Genomic DNA, 18,082 nt, shown 5'->3' with positions numbered 1-18,082 from the left:
CAATCCCAATTAAAAAATAATAAAACATAATTACCAATCACAAAATATTTAATAATTAATTATTTATAAATACCCATAAATATTATTTATTACAAATTAATTACCTATTAATAGTTAATTAACAACCAATTAATTTCCGATACCAAAAATTGAAAAAAGTAATACAAAAATGCCCAATTAATAATCAATTAACAACCCATTATTTCTCAATACACAAAAATATTTTTAATAATTATTTAATTACAATTAAATTACTTCCCATACCATTCCCCTATAACCCACAACAGACTCCAAATAATACATTAATGCAATAAACATAATTACCAATTAAAAAATGAATTTAAATTAATTACCAATTAATAAAAAATAATTGCCAAATAATAATTAATTAACAATCAATTAATTATCAATACATATAAATAAAAATAAATATTTACTTAATTACAGTTTAATGACTTCCCACCCTATTCCCCTATAAACCCACAACCCGATACAGAACTAAATTGCAAACTGAAATTATTAATAATTATTCATTCATAAAAAGTAATATTTCATTTACTATAATTAAATTACTTCCCACCCTATTCCCCTATAAACCCACAACTCGCTATGGAATTTAATTATGCAAAAATTAAATAACATAGAATTCATTACTTAAAAAAACTTTAAACATGCATTACAAAAAAATATATAATTTTAACACATATACTACCATACATAACACTAAAAAAAAAAATGATATAATGGAAAACGATATTAATAAATTCGATATTATGGAAAACTATATTTCTAAATTCGATATTATGGAAATAGATATTTCTTATCTCAAATTCGATATTTTATACAACTATATTTTGGGAATTCGATATTCTGGCCTCTCTATATTTTTGATTCGATATTCTGTACAGAAGATATTTCAAATGTGATATTTTGGGTGTTTACCCCATGCAAGTACTCAGCTGGTTTGTGTGGTCAGTCGTTATCTGTTGCCTTGATAGAAAAGGAGGTTCCTTTAATGCAACTATTCATTGAGGAGGTGACAGTCAGAAATGTACCGCTCTAGAGGGCACATTTCTGTCTGGTGCTATCTGATTTACCTGGCTGATGACATACCCTTGCTGTAGAAGTCTCTTTGGGCAATCCAGAGCGCCTTGAAAGCTATGCTTAGGCGGTAAAGGGTTTCCGGGCTGGTGCCATGCATTCCCATGTGGAAAAGTATAGGAGTTTTCTTTTGTTTTCTTTACAGTCTTTAGAGCAGTAAAGCCCTCATTGAGAGTTAGTCGTATATTATTGTGGGGGTAGCTGGGATAGGAACCTCATGTTCTTGTCATTATCCATGCTCCTAGATCCATCAATTCAATACCGGAGCTGGTATGGGCCAGGTGTTGCAGAGCAGGGAAAGGGGTCAGGAAGCAGGTGCAGGTAACAGCGGTGGGGCAGTGGGGCCGCGTGGGGGGATTTCAATGGGGACAATGTTGAGGGAAAATTAATTATTTATTTAATTTTCCCTCTGCGTCGTTCCTTGAAACCCCCCCCCCCCCTTGCCCCCCCCACGCTGCTCTACCGCTGATACCTGCACAGACTGCGGCTGGATATGTTTATTACACTGCTCAATTGAAGGGAACTACTTACATGAGGATTATGTTCTTTACATCAATGTCATATGGCGATGCTTGTTGTACTTTGAATAATAGCACGACCAGCTAAAGCAATTCCAGAACAATATAACAGCGAATTGCACAAATAACTGAAGGTCAAAATGTTTTTCCTAAACTGAGTGCATGCACATAACCCTTCAAGGCAGCCTTCCGTGGGTTAATGTCAGAATCCAGGGTCCTGTGCCCTTCTAGGAATCATGTTATGGTTCAGCTATGATCACGATAGGAAGGGTCTATAGCGAGGAAAGGCTGTGGCCAGGCTGGAGGGAGCATTGCCGTTTCTCCTCCGGTGCTGGAGAGGGCAAGCAGGAGCTGTGTCTTTTCCTGCAGCTGCTGGGCCTCATATAGGCGGCTCTGATATTTTGGACCCAGTAATTTGAAGGCCTGAAACACCGGACGACTTGTAATATGTCGGTGCGATATTACCCGTAAATACTGCCCCACTGTACTCATAATAAGGGCCTGAGACAGTTGTAGTTCATATCTGGGGTTCAAGAGGAGACATGGCATCTGTAGGTGGCTCCTGGGGACAAGCTTGTCTATGGATGTAGTAATTATTTTTGATTGTTGTGGTCTTTGGCATTACCAGTAGGTTGTTGGTTCTGACTCTGTTGCCTTCTCTCCACCTGTATGTAGTTCAGTGTCCTCCGGCTCGCAGCAAGGTAGGCCTCGATGAATGGCTTGTTTGTATAATATTCACGATGGGATGCCAGGGAAGGTCTCTCAAGAAACAAGTGATTCTCGGATTTCTTGGTACCACTGTCTCGGGTTGGTGCTGCATAGAGAGAGCCCTTGAGCAGTGCTAAGGCCAGTTTGGAGAAGGCCAGCCAGTTCTGCATTGGTGCCATCACGTGACAAAGAACTATCGGTTGTGTCACCAGGAGGAATATTTTCTTTAAGCATTTCTTACTAAAGAGAGTTGGCAGGAATCGTTTTAGCAAGTTTTTATACAATGACGAAGGTCTAGCCCTTTTGAAAAAATAAAGTTACATCAGCTCCCAAAGAGAGCACGACTGAAGAGAATCTCAAACTAGAGAATGAGACATCACCAGCAATTGCACCTTGTTGCAGGAAATACCCTGGCAGATGATGTATTTTTAAATTATGATCACGGACAGGAACAACGAACGTGTCTCAAGCACGCATTCCATTTGCAACGCAAGTCGGTACAATGTCTTGCCATTGGGGGCCGCTGGACTTTGGAATAGTATAATTTACTATTCCAACTCCAATCCCGGCAACAGTACGGAAAGCCTTGGACTTTCAAAGTCCAAGGACGCTTTACCTAACACATTTACTGGCACATGCATCAACGTAGGCTTTTGCGATTCCTAAATAGCGATTTTAAGGAATCGCTATTTAGGAATCGCAAAAGCCTATGCATGTAGGAATCGCTATAAAAATAGCGATTCCTAAACATTCCCTAATTGCTACTCGCAAATTGTAAGTCACAATTAAGGAATGCTGTCCCATTCTTTCCTATGGGCCTTCAGGCCCATAGGCATGAATTGGAGATAGCATGAGCAATTTGCGAGTACCAGTAGCTACTCACGAATTGCTCATGCATTTCAAGGGTGCAAGTGTGTCAAAATGACACCCTGTTGCACCCCTGAAATTGATCTCTGCACATATGTTGCACACACACATGCCCTAAGGGCATGTGTGTGCGCAACATTACATTTTGAAAAATGCACAAAAGTGCATTTTTCAAAGTTATTGCAAATTACCATGAAGTTCAACTTCATGGTAATTTGCTACTCCTATTAGCGAAATCGCTAATTTTTTAACTTTCATACATTGCATTTAAGGATTCTCAATTTGGGATTCCTTAAATGCAATCGCAATTTAAGGAATTGCAATTTAGAGATTCCTTAAATTGTGATTTTTGCATTTGGGATACTGAGAATCTGCCCGTTTGCGACCGGTTTTTGGTTTGATGCATGGGGCCATAATTTGTAACTACTTGTGTTGTTTTTTTTTTTTTTAGAGAGTTTTATATATCGCGAACTTGAACCGAACCGAATCAGTTATCAGAGCGCTTTACATAGCACCAGTTACGTTACATGAGGACACACTTTCATTTTTTTTTAGGCACGGGGAGATTAAGTGATTTGCCCAGAATCACAGGGGGTTTTTGGAGTCGTTACCGAGACTCGAACCAAGTTCCCCCGGTCCGAGGTCGAGCGCCTTAGCCGTTAGGCCAACCCCTCCCCCCTGTTAACAGAATTCGTTATTCAGAGGCATTACTTGTTCCACTGCTTTGCAATAGGCAACAGGTTGTTTGGCATTCGTGGTATTTGCTGTTTCTCCAAAAAAAACAATTGGCAAAAATGAACAATTTGTCTGGGATTCCTTTTTTACTTATTTCTGTTTTGTAAGCATATGCAACAGTTCACAAAGTTATATGCGGAGAAACATGAAAGGAAAGCACACATTGTTTACCAGGATTGGTACTGAAGTGCATTATGTTTTAGTCTGTTGTGTACACATGCAAGTGTATAATGGAGTAACTCACAGTGAAGGTCAACAGTGCCTAGAGTAGGCTGACCAAAGGCCCAGGTTGTAGCCTATGATTGGTGGAATGAATGGATGAATGACGCTTGAGCAGACTGCAATGGGCTCTCTGAAAACCCCTCTGTGTTTGTATACATGTATGTACTTTATTAAGATATTTTAAAACATGAGGCAAATGCAATACCTAAGCTGTCTCTAGGCCATACCTAATTATGAGAGTTACTTGATTTCTTTTAAGATCAGAATGTCTTAACTCAGTTCTCCATTCTTGTATTAATCAATGACACACCGGGGGTCTGAAAGTGTAATAATTCAGTTAGATCCATTGCCAAATAAGGGAATTCATTGAAGCAGCCTTAGAAGACTCAATTGAAGATGACTTCACCATTTTTAAACAATCCTCAGGCGTTGTTGAGGAATCTCTTTCCACGTATCATTAGATACAGACATATCTTATCATCTAATAATTGGACAGCAAAGTTTTGCAAAAGGAATCCATTATTGCTGTTCACTGTACTTTTAATAGGCATTAGCAAGCTTCAAACCTGATTGTGAAGTTTCCAAAGTATAACATTGCCATTAGTAAGAAGACGGGCTCTAAAAAGTAGTGCTTTGTCCTGATTTGCCAATTACCTCACAGCCTTCCAATTGAACAAAACAGCATTGCCACTCTTATCATATCCCATTCAATACACATGCTTCATGCCACTGCTGCACCCTTCCACAAGTGTGTGACCTTTAAAAGTTCAAATTCGTTCCACTGATCGGTAAATAGAGAGGGTTAAAAGCTCCTCTGCCAGTCTCCAATATCCCTTTGAGAGTCTTTGGGCGAGGGTTTCACTCAAGGGGATGTTTTGTCAATAAAGTAAACAGCACCAATATGATGATCAGTGCTGCTCTGCCAGAGTGTGACTTATAAGGGTTCTTCGTGCCAATGGGAGCAGAGAATGAGTTAACACCTCCTCCTCTCTCCCTCACTGCCCCATCAGAGTCCTTGTGGAGGGCTTCTCTAATGTGTAGATTGTATTGATGAAGTAAAGAGAAGCAGCATTTGATGACTGGTGCTGCTGTGTGTGTTCTAAAAGCCCTATGCACCAATGGGAGTGAATTTAAGGTTTCTCCCATTCTAGGCTTCAACACTCCTGTCGAAACCCACTTGTTAATAGCATTTAGCACGGTACTTTTATAACAGAGGGATCCTCACCTGACTAAGAGATATTTTTATCTGATAAAATGGATTTTAAATTTTCAGAAATGTCTTGTTTAACCTATTTTGAGGTTTGAGGGGGTTTCTGCAGGATATCAGTACCCGGTCATCTTTTCTTTGAGTTATTTTGGGTTTTCAAGATGAATGACATTTTCGGTAAACAATTGGGTCCTGGATATTTCCTTTTCAAGGAGCCAGGAAAGATGTGAATTGGGAGAGGCCACATATTGAATAGATCACTATTAACTGTGATATGAGTAGATGGGGTTCCTTGTGATGATAAATCCTCTGAATCAAACACTTGTAAAGCCTTGTGTCTCTGTATAGGTGACCTGCTCACTAAAGTATCCCAAGAAGAGGTAAATATTATGGAATGAGATGGATTTTTTGTGTCAGTCTAATCAATACTGTCATCAGTATGAAGGGGTAGAATGGTGGAGAACTCCACATAATAGGGTTCTCCTTTACTTTTCATATACCAGATAAAACTCCTCTGTAAGAAAGTAGGTTATTAGTTGGGTGGATGGTAGTCCACCACAAGTAACAATATCACTATTCTTGTTAGGTCCAGTAAAGGTTTCATTAATTTAATCCTGAGCTCTGCCATGGTAGCTATGGGAAAGAGCAAAAAGGATTAACTTAAGAAAATATGTAAAGCATTTGCAAGTAGCAAAATGATTAAAATCTCAAAAACACAACTCAATAAAAATCCCAAACCAATTTTATAAAAATAGCAAATCAATTAATGAACAATTCATGTAATGAACAAAATGACTCCTGAGCGAAAACATCCACTAAGAGGTGCCAGAGATATTAATCTTTTAAGTTTTAGAAACATAAACAGTGCCAACAAACATTATGCACCAAATTTGGTCTTCTGTTACACATGACTGGGACTTTGACATGATAGAAGGTCATCAGCGATTGTGCGCAGGACGAATTCAGAAACAAACATTGTTCTGATTGTAGGTTTTAGCTACGTATCGGCTTGAGTCTTGCGTTTTGACGTTCTTTAGTCAGTACAGCATGTGGTTACATTGCAAAACACTTGAATAGCATGATTTGCACTATTACTGTTTATCACAACAATTGCATATTGAGGTATTTTATTTTTGACTCCTCGGGTTTACCGTGGTTTTATGTTCTTCACCCCAGGACCTAGATTTGGCATTCAGTTAATGGTCATGTTACGGATTGGATTTAATGTGCCTTGTTTGAATAGTACTCGTTTTTGGCCCACAGTACATTTCTTTCACAGATTCTTTATCCCCTGAAGAACGGCAACTTCAGCCCGAAATGCATTGGGATGGGATAGTTGTCACATGTGAATAGAAAAATGAGCTTGATTTATTATCTATGATTCCACACCAAGTTGAGATGAAGATCACCATTATTATGAATGGTTGGAATAAATTCAAAGATTGATAAATGAAGACTCTGAGTCAAGAGTAATTGATTATTGGATTGAATTATCCCCGTTTGGGGATGGACAAGCAGTGCAATAGGGGACGCTCTCCGTGGTGAGAAATTGAGAAGTGGCATCCAAGAAAGTCCCCTCACCAGACGGATGCATATGGAGCCTTCACCCAGTGAAGAGTTCTATGTTTGGATTCAGTTCCATTTTTGGATCTTGGATTCCTCCAGTGGGGTAAATCTGCAAGCTGCAAACAGGGCTCCAAGAGGCCAGAAACCTTATCCACTGAAATGGCTTTGAGGAAAGGTTCAGAGTGGGAGCAACCTGAAGCTTTGGCCCGGTTGTAACACACCTTCATCAGATAGACTTGGCAGTTGGACCAGGTCCTCTGGAGGTCTTTGGAGACAACAATATTCACACAGCCAAAGGTCCCAGAAAATCAGGTTCAGCACTTGGGGGTTAAGACTCACTCCAGGAGAAACCACCAACAGGGTCCAGGACAGGTCCAACTCAAGCTGATTGACTGGGCTCTTCAGGTAAAAGGCTTCACCACCTTGCTATGTCCTTGCTGCTTAACAGGAGGTCATCCAACTAACCCATGGAGTGCATTCCTTTTTATTGGGTACAAGTGGGAACAGACCCAGCCTTTCTGTTCTTCTCACAGGTCTCATAGCAGGTGCAGCACTTATGTCTTCCACAGATCCTGTAGTGTTCTGAAGAGGGTGTCTAGGGGTGCCATATTTATGCCTCACACCAGTCTGTGAATAGGGGTGAATCCTGGCCCCTCCCTAAATACTCAGGAAAGGGTTCTCAGTATTTACCCTACCCACTTTTGCAGCAGGTTCTGTGTGCCCTTCTGCGAACAATCCCACAATGCACCTCTCCACCTAAAACTAAATAGGCAGAACCTTTCCTCCCTGATGCAGATCTCCTGTGCCCACCCTAGAGGTGTAGCCATTGAAATGAGCAACCCCTCTTCCGAGGTCACTCAAAGCGGTTTTGGGGGCAGCTCCTCTCCCACTGTGATTGGTGTGTGGCTGACTGTCTAGATAAAGGAGGGGCGGGCTCAGGTGCTAGCTTCATCTGCCTGTGGCAGGGTTGGCGTCTTTGAAGTTTATTAAGCTCCTTGCCGCAGCCCAGAAGGTCCGCCTCTCCAAGTTACGGAACACCTCCCCATACCTAAGGCCTTTGTCTCAGATTTGCAATCAAGTTCACACCTCATCAAGAAGGCTATTCAGCTCCTGGATGACCCTTAGAAGCGTATGCACATGGTCTTCTAGAGACTTTAGGCAGGAAAAAGGTACCCTTATAAAAATTTATTTTCCAAAATATATATTACAAATCTGACCTTACGAATGAATTAGGCTTGTAATAAATATGTTAAAAAGTCCAAGAATGGAATTTGTAGTACTTTCATAGGTAGGGATAATGTAAAAAAAATTTGGGTTGTTTCCCAGTGCTCTTCTATTGAACAGTTCACATTGCTACAGTGAAAATTGCTTTTGGGGTCATTTCATTGTATGGACATGTTTAATATTAAACTTTTACACGTCCTACTTTTAAATATCATGCACCAGGCCTTATGGGCATTACGGCCTATTTAGAGGTACCAGATAAAAAGTTAAAAGGAAGGTTTATAGCTGTCTAAAAGGGTTACTTTGCAAACACGAGGAGATGATGGGCAGCGTACTGATCTGGGTTGAATCCATCATCGTTCTTTGGCTCACTTTGCCACCCCAGTCGGACCCAGCCATATAAAAATCAGTCTTGCCCTGTGCCTCCTGGGTGCAGTCCAGCCTGAACTGTCAAGCCAGTTCCTCCCAGGACCGTTAAGGAGCATCCTGGGACCGGTTTCAGGGTAACACCCCTCATCAGCCAGGCTTTGATCAATCCAGTGGCAAAGTGAGCAAGGGACCCAGGTCTGGGCATACTCGGCAAACTTAGGGAAAAAAAGCAAACACAAGGAGATGATGGGGGGTGTGCTGAAACTTTTCAGACACTTACCCCCAGACACAGATCACGGTTGAATCCATCATCGTTCTTTAGCTCACTTTGCTACCCCATTTCTGACCCAGTCAAATGCACATCAGCCTTGACCCTCTGCCTCATGGGAACAGTCCAGCCTGAACTGCTAAGCCAGGTCCTACCTGGACCTGAAATAAGCATCATGGGAAGGAATTAGGGGTAACACCCCTCATCAGCCAGGTTAGCTTGAATCAGTCACTGACTGATCAGTCCAATTTGCACTTGCAGACTGTAGTGCTGCTGTCATCTTACAGTAGAGCATCCTAGGCCCCAACCCGGTAGAGATTGTGCAGCAGACCACCTGTTCTACTGCCACCATTGCTCATCGAGAAATCAGTGGCGAAGCAGGGGTAGTTGCATTTAGACGCAAAGAAATTTAGCAGGGTAGACTCTTCTGAAAGATTGCCTGCATTTCTAGTGCATCCACCAGATGCAGAAGAGGCTGAAATGAAGATCTTACTGATGCCTATAGAAAACAACCTCACCTCAATAGATATCAAAATGAACATCTTAACAACACATGTGGAAAAACTTGCCTGTGCCCACTAGCTACTCTGGACAAGCAAGAGAAACACATCTCCAAGGCTATTGGTTGGATCTTCCAACTGGAAGATGCCAAGGCGGGGCATCATGAATAGTTGCTGGACATGAGTAAAGTGCTTAGTGTAATCAGAGCAAAAAATGAGGACCTGGATACCAGGTCCCAGCTCAACAATGTGTGTATAGTGGGTCTTTCGGCAACAACCAACACAGGAAACCTGGCAAACTTAGAGGAACCCCTCTTAAAGCAAAAACTGGCAGTGGAAAACTTCTCACCACTATTCGTAGTGGAAAGAGCACATCAATCAATTGGATCCAGGCCATCATTGTGGGTGACTCCACAAACTATTGTGGTAAAACTTTTCAAATTCCAAAATAGAGACACTGCTCTCAGCTTGGTTAGAAAAGGAAACACCCAAAAACGAAGGATCCACCATCTAAATATTCCCTGACTTCATGCTGATGATCCAGGAGGCCTGCAGGTTGTACTTTCTAATCATGTGCAAACTTCAAAACGTTAGAGTGTGATGTGCAATGCTCTACCTGGTGTGACTAGAGATTGTATACAGAGAAAACACCCACATCTTTGCCTCAGCTCAGAAAGCTGAACCCTTCATTAAAAAAAACTTGTCAAAACATTGTGAGTCACCACGCATCATGAGACTTTCCCCGTGGATGAGGGTTTGAGTGAGGTTGAAAGAACCTACCACAATTTCAGATCAGATGGGAGAGACTAACCCCTTTGCAAGAGGTAATTTTTCACATATGCAGAGAAAGCAGTCCAAGTCCATTATATTTCAGACATTCAACATTGTGGGGCTGGATGCACAACCTGCATTAACCAAAAGATAACACTCGATATCACTATTCACTATGTCATGACCAGCAAACACCCCACAAGGAAGAGGTCTTGATAAGCTCACACTCTGGAATCTCCCGTAGGGAGGAACCCATTCTTGGGCACTTTGTGTCCTTATATGTTTGTATACTATTCTTTGGCCACAGTATTTTATTATGCATCTGTTATGATTTGGGTATATTCAGAGGCATGTTAGGGTGGATGGCATGGGAGAAGGGTGGGTATATCCTATGACTGGCATATTCTCCTTCAGAAATTCACAACTTGTACAGAGCAGACACCAATTGCAGCACTAAGAGCTCCCAGCAAACTCACACCTGTGACCTTGATTAGTGAACCATCTGGGCATCTCCCTCTGCATCTGTTGATGTGGAATGTGAGATGTCTTAACAATCCTTGCAGGATGCAGCAACAGGCAGCAGGATTTGGCACACCTAGAACTCCTTTAGATAGATGATGCCCTTCTACAACACTCACACATTACACGAAACTCAAAATCACATCTGATATCCAAATGGATTGGTCTCTTTTCAGCCTCAAAATATTTGCCTCACGACCAACGAATGGCCATCCTGTGAAGAAGAGGATTGCTCTTCCGATTGCTACATGAGGCAAGCAATATTCAGGGTAGATACAACATCATTCAGGTGGCGGGGGAAAGCACATCACCTTGCCCAATGCCTATGGCACCAACACTGATGATCCCATATTTATACTTAACCTTTGAAATACATGTTAAGTCCTACTACTTCATGATGGACAGATAGCTTGACTGTTTTAACCCTACCACATGTACACATCATGCCACAGCATTTACTCACATCATGACCACCCACAGCCTGAGGGACCTCTGGCAAACTGGCTTCCCTCTCTAGATGGAGGGTTCACATATCTCCACAGACCACAGATCCTCAGATGACTTGGACTGTTGGATGCGCACGCCAAATATTAATGGTTGGACAAAAGAGGTAAAACATGTATTCACTTTCTATTTGACCACTCACTGGTCAAACTAAATATCCCCACACCTGCCTGCTGATGGCGCATATCCCCGCTGTCCTTGCTTGATAGTACTGTTCCAGAAGAGATGAAAACCGAGACCTTAGATTATTGCCAAATCAATGAAGGGTTGGTACAATCGCGTGGAACTTTGTGAAAAATGTTCAAGGCATACATGTACATCCTAATAATAATCCACATTTGTAAAGGGCGAACAATCACCCGTAAGGGTCTCCAGGCGCTGGGGGCCGCCGGGAAGATTAAGCAAGCTATTGCCCAGAGTCAAATTGTGCTGGGCTAATCTGCCGCCGGTGCCGGGGATCGAATCGCGATCCCCAGATTGCAGCGTCAGTCACCCTGGCCGTGGCGCCACACCTCTCCCTCTAGCAATCATCTGTATTGCTAAACAACACAGGGTTCACAATGTGCTTCATGACAGTGTTGATCATCTTGAAACAGAACTTAAAGACTTAGAGGAAAGATCCTACCCTCCAATGTACCGACCTCTGCGATTCTGGTGGAGATATGACAGAAACACAGTCAATCCATAGAAAAACTGCAGGTCAAAACTCATATATATATATATATCAAACTATATATAACTATGTATATATATTTATATATATACATGCTAGATCATATGGTGAGGTGAAGAGGTCGAGCAGAACTCTAGCCATACTCTGATGTCTGATAAGCATGTTTAGCAGTGGCGGCTGGTGACATTTGAAAGTGGTAGGGCGTAAAATAAATTGGCGAGCAAGCGAGGCGAGCGAGCTCGAAAAACCTACAGGGGATTCGGGGGTACCTCCTGAGAAAATTTTGAAAAGAAGAGTGGACAAATGGTGCATTTTCAAGCAAATTTAAGAACAAAGTGCTGCGCCTTACATGCACAATGACGCCGTCAGACCAGGCATCCTGTCTTCTGTGGATTTACTACCCCCTTAAGAACAACATTTCTAGTGCTCAGTGACAAAGACCTGCCAGAAATGCTCTGCATTAAATTCATTGTAGGACACAGGAGGGCACCACATTGCAATAAATGGCCTAAACTGTCTTTTTACTGGGAAAAAGGGAGTAAAACGGTAAAACACACATGTTGCTTGGAATTCCAAAACTATTTGGGCTGGAGACTAAGGGGCACCGGCTCAAATTAAGAACTGGTCCCTTCCATTTGCTGACAATGAATACTGGTATGTCCTATGTTGGACAGGGAGAGAGAGTATGGTTGGGGAAAGTACAAGTTAAGGATAAAGGATAAAATATTGGACTCTACCCAATAGGTTTCCGACTGCCCCACAGAAGTCTAATACAGCCCAGTGTGTTGATGAACGTTACGTTATTTCTTGGTGAAAAAGCCTTGCACTGCCCCCTGCTCTCTGAATGCAATCATCTGCATATTTCGACCTAATTACATATTTGTGTACAAAACGCGTATTTTGGAGTATGCAATCACAATAGGTGTGCTATAAACCTAGTTTACCGAGTCAGGGCCAGTGCGTGTACAGCAGACAAGGCATGAACTTGTGCCAAGCCAGACTTCATGAAATATAGCACGATGACCTCTTGAACTACTCTATTAATGAGGAGAAGTTAGACCTATAACAATAAAAATCACCTCTCTGAGCCAACCAGAGCGATATTTCCATAACACGAATAGAAATCAGTCCGTAAATAAATAATTTGATTAATGAATGAATACAAAGTTTGTGGGTGCAAAGTGAACACATTTGGAAAAACTATTCCACACGTTGAATGAATGACCTACCACTCAACCGTTCCTCTTGATTTGTTCAGCTGTATATTTAATGCGCCATGTGCAGGCAACGGCAGCATCACAGTGTTGCTTTACCTACAATACACATGCAAACCTCATAAAAACACACAGCATTCGATGGCTACACTAAGCACTTATGAATGAGGTATTAAAGAGCCGCCCTTTTCGCAAGGCCTGTAATTAGGCGGTTTCACGGTTCAAATCCTGACCTTTCATCCTGTTGAGTTTAATAAAGTGAGTACTATTGAGTTGGTTTGACCAAATGTGTTATTCATCAACGTGAGCCGTGTGCAAGCTTTACAAACACATACGCTCTGTCATTGACAACTGGGTCTGAACTAACTAACCCAATGTTACTTCAGACAAACCCGTAAAAAGAATCGTTGAATCCCTCGCCCTTAAATATGCATGTCATTTGTTTCTCAGCAGCCGACATCCTTTTGCGCATAGTTCTTAATTTACAATTGATTACGTGCAAACCTCTGGAAATGATCGCGATCCATCAATATACATCTGAGATAGCAAGCATACGATTACAGCTCAAACACTGGCTTTCTTTCAGTAAAATTCTAACATAACTTACTTTCCTGCCTTTAAGTTGGTTCCACTTCCGAGACTCTCGACTCTGTCCTGCCGTCTGCCTTTCGAATTCCCAGGGTGCTGCCTGCTCGTCAACAGGAGGGCTGCAGGCAGCCTCCCTCCCCTCCACCGCGGCATCTTTGATTGGTGCGGCCGGCTGCCCTAACCACGTCATTTCCCTCTGTATGCTGCAGCATACAGAGAGACAGGGAGAGTGGGAGGTGTTATTCGAGGGCAGGGGGGAGCGTCTTGCCCACTGTTGTTAATACTGTCTGTTCGGGCAGCCTCCACAACAGTGGGCAAGCCGCTCCCCCCTGCCCTCGAGTAACACCGCCCACTCTCTCCACCAAGAACTTCTGCTTTCTCGCCGTGCGAGAAGGCAGAAACAAATGGAAGTTATTACGGTAATAACTACCATTTGTATCTGCCTTCTCGCACGGCGAGAAAGCAGTGGGGCGGCGCACTGATGTTTAGGCTATTGCCTAAGTACAGAAAGAAGACGGCATCATGATTTACGATGCATGCAAAATATTGTCGGAGCTGGGTGGTTATTACACTGGCCTGTATACTTCATGAATCTCTCGACAGGGCCATAAATATACTCAATACTTTGATAGGGTGGCCCTAAACTTGATGGAGGGATCCTACAAATAATTTTTAGAGTTAGCTTTTAGGCTAGAGGAGACACAGGTAGACATATCAGGACTCCTCCTAGTGTAAGTGCCTGGTGGGTACGTATTTCCCACTGAATTTTACAGAACAGAGTTGTTGCTCCTCACACAACTACGATTCCAAATGTACAGGGTCACCCTGGAGTGGAGGATGCTCCATATTCATTACCCTCCCTAAGCCAGAGAAACCTCCTGATAACCCCATTATAAAAAAAAAAATGTGTCCACTATTGTCACTATGAACTGCATTGAGGAGCAGGTCTATCACTGGGCATTGCTTCTACTTTCACTGATGGAGAGTATAGCACTCATCAAAATAGTTATTTTGCGCAAACTATTATACTTGCTCAATGATATCCCCATACTACTAACTCAACATTTATTTCTTCAAAACCCACAAATAATACATGAGCACATTAGCCTGGGAGGGCCGCAACCCAGGGTACGATGGGAAACTCTCACATTGCCATATAAAACGAGCCGTCTCTCACCCCGCATTTTGAGGTCTACTACCTATGTGCACCAGCTCACTTTGCATATTTCTGGCATCACCCAATATATGGCGGAGGTATTATTAGAACGTACCAACACACATCCTACCCTGCATGAGGCACTTCTGAGCAGAATCCCTAGATGTGGATCGATTCAGTGTCCAATATACAATTAGCCTGGGTGAGGATTAGGAAATGATTAAATTCTTGGGGGCTCATTTATGAGCCCTTGCGTCACTTTTATGCCGCTGGTGCATCACTTTTTGTGACGCACCAGCGGAGTAAAAAATGTGCCTTGTTGCACCATATTTACAAAGTGACACATCTGGGTAGATGCGTCACTTTGTAAACCCCTGCACCACATTATACCTGCCCCAGGTATAATGTATGCAAGGGGGGCGTTTTGACGCAAGAAAGCGTCATAGAAGTGACGCAGTGAAATCTATAAGATTTCACTGCGCCATTTCTTGGACGCTAATGCATCAAAATCTTATGCCTGCCTCATGGCTGGCGTAAGACTGACGCAGGCGTTAACAACATGGGACTTGCCCATGCGAAAGTACACATTGCTGGAGTTGCGTCACTTTTATGACACACTCCAGCAATGCGTCACGTTTGCGACTACAGATACGTCAGAAATACGGACGTATCTGTAACTCCTTGCGACATGATGCGTCACACTGTAAATATGACGCATCGTTAGTGTCATAGGGAGAGCGCAGTGAAAAGTGATGCATCGCTGTTTTCACGCAGCGATGCATCACTTTTCATAAATGAGGCCTTTGTTCTTTTATTCGGCTGCACAATCAGTAACTCAATTCCCTGTACTGTCATTTACACGCAACAAAACACTCTCATGTTGGATGGCAAAATAGGGAGTGACCGCGCTCAGTAACCTCTTTCCACGGGGTCAATTACTGGACTGCCTGACTAGAGTGCAGGGAACCAGCCTGCCTCCACTGGACATTTTCACTCCACTGCTGCACAGTGTCTAGGGAGCCCTACTCAACTATCCCACAAGAAGCTCGGGTGTCCGCCATGCTGTTGAGGTTCTTGGCAGTCTCAATGATCAGAGACAGGGTGACCCACTACTCCATTTAGTCCGAGACCCCAATGCCCCAACTCACACCTTTAGCGCAGTGGGGCACTGATTTAGGTGCTGCTGTCACAGTTGTGGAATGGGCATGTTGCTGTGGACAGATAACAGAGCTGTTCCCCAATGCAGATTGCACATGATCCACTTCAAATACCTCTACAGAACTGACCATACTGCTCCAAAGCTGTTTCTACAAATGATAAGAGAAACTTCCCACTGTGTTAGGTGTGATGAAGTAGAAGCAGACTTTCTGCACCTTGCATGAAGGTGCAGCAGAATAGCTGCATAACTGGGACGAAGTAGGCAAACCATTATCAGATCACAGAAAATATTAATCTTACACTGAAAAAGTATGTTTGAGTACACAAAAGGGGTTCCACACGCCATCCGGCGCTTCATGTTAGTGGCTCTCTCCTGCTTGCTAAAAGAAGGTATTCAATGCATTGGGTGGGCAAATTCGCACTCGTGGGGCATGACTGACTACGTGATATGTTGTATTGCAATGACCAGCAGGAATGAAATTACTCCAGGATGCCTCCTACACAGCTCCCACAATATTTGCGCCCCACTGCAGGCATATCTGGCGAAAGGGTGGAGTAATGAGATCATCACTCTTCACAACCATTCCTAAATTACACCATTCTGGACCATTAACTCTAATGGTATTTCCGCATATCTTGCCCACCACACAAAGCTTACTAAATTACTTATCTCCATTTTATACAAAGACCCACTTCTTGATAGGGACCTTATCCCCAACTTCAATTTTCATTTTATGAACCTGGTTATGTCTATCAAATGTTCTTTTTTGCTCAACTTTGACCTTGTCTACATTCTTCTTGACTCTAACATTGTATTCATTCATACAAATGAATTCCAATCTTGACCAAATTACTCATCCAACTGGGCCAATTTTTTATGGCAGTTTTTCATTCCCTCAGCAGTTCAAATGGGAACAACTGTGTGATGGAATGAGGCTTCGTACAATTAATTTGTAGCACTGAATGAATGGCATTCAAAATAACACATCTATTAGCCATTGTCCATTGCACACACTTGGTCAGCACCCTGTTCACGCACTTGACCTGGCTGTTTGTTTGGGGATGATATAGGGACGTCCTGATATGCTTCACATCTCTATCTCCCAGCTTACAAAATGAATCTCATTATCTGAAATCAAAAACCTGGGGAAACCTTTGCTGATAAAAAAATCATTTAAAAATTCTGTAACAGGCTTTACACTAGGTTCTGTTATGAACTTCACGTCTGGCCACTTGGAATAGAGATGCACTTCTACCCATGTATAATGCAACTGGCTCGGTAAACAGTTGGATGGGACAACCAAATCAATGAGGTTTTTCTCCTAGGCTTTAGAGGAACACTCAGTTGTAATGGGGGTTTTCTGACAACTAAACCTTTTTTCGTGCTAGAATACACCACACACCTTCCCACAAAATAATCAATCTTTTTATCATTTGATGGCCACCAAAACATCTGTCCGATGCTCCACTTGGTGAAGGTCTTCCCCAAATGTCCATCATGTCCCATTTTGATCAGCCTCACTCTAATTTCTTCTTGTGGGACAAATTTATCTCCTCTCAAAAGAAGACCCTTTTCTATAGAATGTTCATCAAGCATCTTCCCAAAATGTTAAAAGGGAACTCCAATGATCTTTCCTGACACACAACATAATTTAAATACAAATATTTCTGAATATATTAGCAGTTATGAAAGCTCAAATTAAGCATTTATTTTTATACATTTTGAAAGATTACAGAAACAAAGACTTGAATAGCAGGCAAAACAAATCTAGACACTTTACTTGGTGATTCTCATTTAATAATTTAGCTGAAACTTGATTTCCACAAATGTTTTTGTGTACTATATTGTTTTTATCAGTAAAACGTATGTGCAAATTTAGTGGCCTTTTCAATGGAGTGCTATCGGTAAATGGCAGTACGCTACCACACCATGCTTTAGTAATATATTTGTGACAGTATGCTGCAAAATGCAACACTTGGTATTTATTCTATAATCTCACTATTTGCTGCTCGTCCTTTGCGTGACACTTGGAGTTTTCGCAATCCTTATAACTGCAGTGATGATGGACTGCTGGCAGCAATCCCCCCTCTGAAAAGTATTCCAACATCACTAGATGTCAGCATTTGCATCACTGACAAATATACTGACTTGTATTTTTCAATCATATCTCCTTTAGGAAATACTTACTTCGCTATTGTGTTTCTATATCAAAA

This window comes from Lissotriton helveticus, chromosome 7, assembly GCF_964261635.1.
Source record: "Lissotriton helveticus chromosome 7, aLisHel1.1, whole genome shotgun sequence".
In the NCBI taxonomy this organism is placed as follows: domain Eukaryota; kingdom Metazoa; phylum Chordata; class Amphibia; order Caudata; family Salamandridae; genus Lissotriton; species Lissotriton helveticus.
This window is presented reverse-complemented; position numbering follows the sequence as displayed.